The sequence below is a fragment of the Elaeis guineensis genome, chromosome 3 (assembly GCF_000442705.2).
Source record: "Elaeis guineensis isolate ETL-2024a chromosome 3, EG11, whole genome shotgun sequence".
NCBI lineage: Eukaryota > Viridiplantae > Streptophyta > Magnoliopsida > Arecales > Arecaceae > Elaeis > Elaeis guineensis.
In genome coordinates, this window is record NC_025995.2 from 120,772,743 (window position 1) to 120,780,436 (window position 7,694).

A 7,694-nucleotide genomic window follows, 5' to 3' on the forward strand; every position below is an offset into this window, starting at 1 on the left:
TTTGATTGAACTGTTGATTTTGGATCCCCGAATTTCTAAACAGTGGTAGAAACTGAAAACAGGGGGAAAACATAGCATTTCAATGGATGGATCCAAATGTACCAAAAAAATTAAAAAAAATGGGATGGATCCAAAAACACTTTAAAAAGAGGGCGTACAAGGCCCATCAATCGAGGCCATGCAATTGAGGAAGGTGAAATAAAAGAAAAGGAAGGGGAGAGGGAAGAGATGGGAGAAGGAGAGCCACATGAAGGTAAAAGGACAAAAGAGCTGGGGGAGGAGGAAGCCTTACCCCTTTGTACAGGCTTTTGGGGGCCCATCTTCCCCCCATCCTCTCTCTCTCTCTCTCTCTCTCTCTCTCTCTCTCATTTGCCTTCCCGATCTCCATCTGCTACTCTCTGCAATGATAGTGGCAACAAAAACAGCTGAGATCTCTATGCAGGCCACCTGTTCTTGGCAGCTGTTCTCAGCTACACCTCACACAACGAGCACCCTGCTTTTAAGCTTACCCTTTTACCTTAAAGAAGAAAAGAATTACTAGAGAGAGAGAGGCTCCCAAGCTTTTTCTTTTGGCTACAGTGGAAGGAATGCAATATTGGGAAAGAAAGGGAGGACAAGATGATGTCAGCAAAATCTAGTTGGGAGATCTCTGGCAGATTTAATGGGGTCGGTCGGAGACAAGGAGTTGCTTATTTACATGCATAAGGCCATCCAACACCACTGCTCGACTTCAATGACTTTGGGTCCATGAGAAGGCCTGGTGCTCAGACTCCAGACCAAAGAGTTCAGCCAAACTGGAGCTCTTTTCTGACTCTTTCTTTGATCCTAGGAGCTCTCAAAGTATCCATAAGATAGTCTCTCTCCTATGCTTTAGCCACTAATGCATCACCATAGAGTTTATAATACAGTAGACAAATGCAAATGGAAAGTGAAGTAGGGAATACTGCATTGAAGGCAATACTCCAAAACTGGAGAGTTCTGGGAAAAGGAAGAAAAAGCTGGGCCTGCCTTCCTGAGTTACCATCTGAGAGCGCTCAGGTCTGTACTCGACTGCATGGTATCACATGCACTGCATCTCCACAAGAGGTTACCTCTTCCCTGCACCAGGCCTCCTTCCAAAAGTAAGGCTCCAGGGGATCACACCCCGCGTTAGTGAACTGCTACCTGATTTCTTTCTTTTTTTTTTTTTCAAGAAAAAAATTGGGCAATGCTCAATACAGTGAGTGCTACAGTGCTACCTAATAGAATTGTTGAGAAGATCATGAACTTTTAGAAGCGGTAGGTGAGTGAAGTAGAAACCACATATGCTTTGGAAAACTGCGGCTCGCATGCACATGACATAGCTTGAGTTTGGATGTGTGTGTGAGAGAGAGAAGGTAACGCTGCTATGGAACTAACATTTTTTTTTGGCTTAAGCAAATCTTGAGAAAATTTTAAAATATTAAAAATATCAACACATTCTATAATCAGTGGTTGGGTTGTCTCAAACTATGAGGATCAAATAACGCTTGTAGCAATGAAAACAATGCACATATTAGAGACTTTTCTCACGGATATATATGTAATGAAATTGTAGGTGTAACGTAGAATTTTACGTATTATAGACTGTGTTTCCCTTGCAAAATAAAAAGTTGAAACATGGGACAGACGCAAGCAAATGAAAGTAACCAGCAAATTAACATAAAATCAAAGATGATCAAATGTTGATCGAAACATAAAAATACAATTTAAATGACTACTGACTTGCATATGCTCGAACACCTAAAGATGAACATTTTCTGAGTTGACTAAATATTCAGTAGTATTGATTCACAATGTGTTATACGAATTGCACAAGCAAGTGCACCTTTTATATGAATTTATGGTTACAAGATTCATTGCTTTTGTTTGTTCGAGTGTAAAATTAATTATTTCTTTTTTGATGCAGCGTAATGTTCGACGTTGGAGCAAAGCATGTCATTAAGCATAAGAGCACAAGGAATAAGTGAAGAGAGCTTTACCGATACCTGCAAATTGATCAGGGGAAAAAACAAAAAAGAAAACCTCCATTTGTTGTTAGCGACAATAACTACTTAATTGGTTCCTCTTCCTCGCAAGGCCAAGTTCCAACAGTTAAAAGACAAATACAAACAGTGCTCCCCAGCACCGAAGCTGACATGGATGCAAGGAATATTAATGCAGTTGATGAGACAAATAGAGAATGAAGGGGAGAGAAAACACAATAAAAGAATATTGGTAGGGAAAGATATCGGCATTTTGTATGGGACATGATAATGAAATTGGTGACTTTATGCAGCCTTTTAGAGCTGTGAAGTTCAGATGACAATGCAAAAGAAAGATCAATGAGAATAAAATCGGCAATCCATTGAGCACGGAAATTGCAGAATACATATAATACACATGCTATGCATGGTCAAGAATTAATCTCGAATTTTGGAGCAAAATTCTCGTAGAGGGCCTTGCCAATTAAGGTATACATAGTTTTACAATTTATGGATGATATTGTATTTTCTTATCACGTGTTTCGAGAAAAAAATATTGTTTCCATCTAAATTTTGCCCAAGTTATACATGGACAGCCTCCGCTTTACTAGACCTGTCCTCCAAGTTATATTTTTCTCTTGAACTAGTCCATCCATCAATACATGTCAACCGAGCTTCAATAAAAAACCAATGTGACCATCACATAAGGGCCTAAAATCTCCAAAATCTCTTAATTGGCCCTAAGAAATTCTAAGATCCCTAAAATTCTAAAATCTTCTCCTAGTTTGGCCCCCTCACCCTCTTCTCTTATCCAATGAGAAGAAAGATATTACCTTTATCATCGTTGTTTGTCCCACCACCGTTGTGCTCCTGATGGTTACCGTTATGGGCACCTCCTGCCTCTCCTGCAATTACAAGATCAAAAATGCTGACGTGACCGATCTTCGTGAGCTAGAAGTTGGCCCTACCTCTTCTCCTACAGACTTCACAGAAATTATTATCTGGACCACGCCTAAGTAGACCACCCAAATCCCATGATGGTTAACACACCATATTAACTCTTGTATTTCACAAAGTCTCGATTGCACGTTATCCACCGTGCACATGCTCTGAGATGCGCACTGGTCTACCAGGGCGTGGTCCAAGCAATAATTTTTCCGACTTTGGGACCAGCAGCTCCTCGGCTTGGTGGACATAACGCGGCCCAAGCCCGAGTGGTCGATCCCGCCCACGAAGATGGCTGGGGATCCGACGCACGTGCCTCGACGTGCCCCTCGAGGCACCAACGCGCTCCAGGCAATAGTCCATAGGAGCAGGATCCTACTGAAATCCCAAGCCAAGGTGACCATGAAGTTAGTCTCCCACAAGTGTAGGTAAGGAATGTTCTAAGAATCTGTGGTGGAGATCACTAGCAACTCTACCCCTCAAATCTAGTCCAACTCCATGATAGAACTCAAAGAGCAAATCCTCCCGCCACCGGCTTTCCTCGGGAACCCTCCACCGTTGCCAGAATTCTTGTCATTGCCATCTTTTCTCCATCCCTCTCCCCTTTCTCGATTGACTGCATCCCCCATAAGACCCTCATCCTCCTGGAGGTGTTCCCAAGGTTTAGTACCTGCTATGGGGAGGGATCAACTGGTGCTTCAGTGTGAGAAGCCCCTAGATTGGCATGCATCGAAAGCACCACAGTAATGCTGGGGAAAAATGCACCAACATCCAATATATCAACTTCCACATAAATGCCATTCTGGGTACACTCGGCAAGGTTGGCATGTGCTATTTTCACTGCCTTCCTCCGCAACAAGTTCAATTGTCCCACCATCAGCATCAACTGCCCTTGATCGCCCGTCACAGATGATGTCAAAGAAGCCACCATCGTTGCCAGCATAAACTCTACCCCAATGATCGACAACACCAAATCCGAGTACTTCAAAGTGCTCAACTAGGAGACGTTACCTACTGTTGTGAAGGTTAAGTTTGTGTCCAAGATCACCAACAAGAAAATCAAGGCCGCTTGGGGCGGTGCTCTTCTGAGCTCTGCTCCCACACAAGGATGAAGGTGAAGAGCTCGAGCTAAAGATGGAGATCTCCGTCTCCTCGTACTCCCAACGGAGATTAATGGCTGATTCAATCCGAATGCGAGCTATGAATTCTGTCGATTGCCAACGATGAAATTATCATGTGATAATAAGTATTATCCCCTTCTGCCACACACGAGATATTACATGACAATTCCATCGTGACAGCCGGATGAAATTCATAGTCAGATCGAGTTCAAATTGAATTAATTTGAAAATTGAATGTTCTGATTGCATTATCTACTTCCTGTTCTTTTTTCCTGTACTTTTTTTTTTTTCACTTGCTCATTTATCTACTTGCCGTACATCCATCAATTACTTGAAAGAAGAAAAGAAAAGATAAGATAAGAATACATATGTGACTGTGATTCAGTATAATTTAATTTTAATTGATGAGATATTAGCTTATCCTGGCCAATTATATGAACCAGGAGCCCTAATGCATCAACTGTCACTCTTCCAGTAACATCTGAAAATTGCCGCTGCCCACCATTTCAGCTGGTTGAGCTTATTATTGGATTATTATCAGCTATTAGTACAGGATGCATGCTCTGGTTGAAAAAGAGCACCCAACAAATATTAGAGACAGAATACGAAAACAATCTGTACATATAGAATGAATGGTAAACTGCCCTAAAAGCAGAAGTTGGATAAGAGTCGGGGACAAATGCGTCAAAAAATTGATCATCCAGAGCGAAGGGACGCTGGATGGCGGCTGCTTTCTTCTGTCACCACCGGAATGGCTGCTTCATCTCGGGATGGAACTTTAAGCCAGGACTTCATCACATCATAAACTGTAAACCCAATTGCCACAGATGGGACGACCTGGAGAAAAAAAATAAAAATAAAAAATAACACACACACACACACACACACATATGTATCCTTATGCTGCTAGAACAACGAACGTAAAGACCGGAAGAAAAGGCATAAGATAGAATGGATTCTATACATATAATCATAAAAAAATCCCGCTGTTCGTATAAAGGCATGCATGTTTGAATATTCCTGCATGAATTGGGTCTGCTGGCCCATGCCAACTGTATTTTTAAGAGCCTATCCAAATCCCACATTTAAATGAATGGCCTGATCTACAAATCCAGTAAGAAATTCAGTCCAATTTTGCCGGATTGTCCAAACATGCCCTTAAGACATGTTTGGATATTCCTATAAAATTGAGCTGAAAATTCGGGCATGACATATCCACCACATATCGTCTAAACTATTGCATAGATTATGAATATTATAGAATGAGGTCTAGTCCAAACCATGTCAACCGGACCTCCTTCACTCTATTCCCATAGGATGGAAAAAAAAGACCTAGTGAGATAATTTTTTCTCCCTATGGGATTCAAGCCATCCCACTCTGAAAAAATTCTTGTGAATACTATGAAATGGGTCTTGCCTGGCTTGTATTTTTGTGAATCTTATTGGATTGCACAGAATTATCCAAGCAGGAAATCCAGTAAGATTGGATTGGATTGGATTTCCTACGAAAATCTGATCTGTTGGCATGTCCAGCCTATATTCTTCTAAGGGCCTGTCCTAATCTTAGCCTAAGTCCTATCTGTGGGCCTGTTGGCCTATAGTAAATTTTGTTTTAAAAAAGGAAGAGAGATCTATGGGTCTTTTTTTTTCCTCGCGCAAGATTTGGGCTGGAGAGGTATGGAATTAATATGAGACTACTCAAATAGATTATCCACTCCATGAATCCAATGGAAAATCAGCCCAATCCTATTGGATTTCCCAAATAGGCCCTACATTTTTAGATGATCCTATAATAAATATGGTAGCACTTGAGGACAAACGGTAGAAGAAAGTATCTAGTGACTTTCCATTAGGGAAGTTGAGTGACTTTTCTCACCATTAGGGAAGTTAATGGAATGAGCCGGACCCAAGAGGCCCAGACCCAACTGGAAAAATGGGTGGCATTTTCAGCCCAAAAGTACAATCTGAGCAATCGCAGACAATCTCTGCCTGGGAAAATGAATGCTGGCCCAATTTGTGCCCAGCTCAGTCTAAAAAGAAAATCCCTGAGGGCCTGTTTAGATAATTGGACCCAAAATTCTATAAAATTTATGACCCAACCATAAAAAATATTAGATTATAAGTAGGCTAGGCTCTATATTTATAAATATCTAGGATCATTTTTGAGTGGGCTAGCCCAGATCCCATAGGAAGGAAAAAATGACCTGCTAAGGCTATTTTTTTCTCCTTATAGGATTCGGGCTAGCCCATTCAAAAAGTAGATTTGGATACTTATAAACAAATGGCCTGACCTGCTTGTAGTTTATTTTTTTTTTTATGCTTGGGCCACGAATCCCGTAGGATTTTGGGCCAACCATCCAACCAGGCCCTAAGTTGGATTGGGCATGGTTTAGATAGGCCCGGGCCCATCCTATACTAGGCCATATGCTACTACAATGACAGTTATGTGAAGGCAAACTTGTTGATAAGCTGCCGAAAAATTGGATAACTAGGATAACTAAAATTGACAGGGTAGTCATTCTTCTGCCCATCCAAGAGGGATTTGACAACAGTAAGAGCACCAAGAGGGGACAATAGCGATGGTCTAAATGTTGTATTACTTGTGCTGACCATGATGGAGTCAAAACTTAATGGTTTAAGAGTGGAAGTCTTAAAACGACAATAAAGCGAGCGATTTGAAAAACCTGACAGTCATAGAGAATGTATACCTTATTTAAGTGAAATAGTTAAGGATGACTCACCTTCAAATAATTTATACTTAGTCCCGAAAAAAGTTGCCTCCAGCCTTGATTTTGAACGATTGTAACAAGGCTTTCAAGCGTTCCCTTATCCATTCCATGGTTAGATGTTGAGAGTGCTTGTACCTAACGAAAGTGCTTCTCTTTATACCCTTCTTGTTCCAATTTTTTTTTTCTGCAATTAGCAATCAACATAGCAAGGGCAAGATACCTGCATTTGTCGCCTAACAACATCAAGAGGATAGGTTATTGTCTGACCCAATAAACCAGCAACAGATCCACATGCAAGCTTCACAGTGATGTCCTTTTTGTGCTGTTCAGGTACATGGTTCTTCATCTCCTCATAGAAGTAGAACTTAAGACCAGAATAAGGGAAGATTCCATATAATGTTGGACCTGATCATGGAGTTTATCTGTTAGTGTACCAAGCAATAAGTTGCCCAAAAGAAAGGGGTGAACGGTTTAATCACAATTCCCCTAAAACATATCATGTCAACAAAAATGGCTATGCAAATCATCTTCACTTAGTGTGCATGGATAACAAACCAATTCTTCCATCCATAGATTTTTTATGTCCTGTTCAATAAAAGTCAACAATAAATTGGCAAGAGATGGAAAGGTGCTGGATTGTATAAAAGTTCAACACCACGAAACTCTATGTCTGTAAACAACCATCATATTTACAAACAATTTGAACTCTCAATGTTGATGGCCCATCATGTAGTTTAGATACAAGGATTTGGGCTCAAATCCTATTAAAAAGATTTGTAGCTCAATTCTATAGATAGATACTTTTAGACTCTTGATATTATGTATATGTACAGTCTGTTTAACTCTAGAAGATTTTATTCACTAAAGAATGTTCTCAAATAAGAGTTTTAAAATTTCATTTTGTAACAAATAAATAG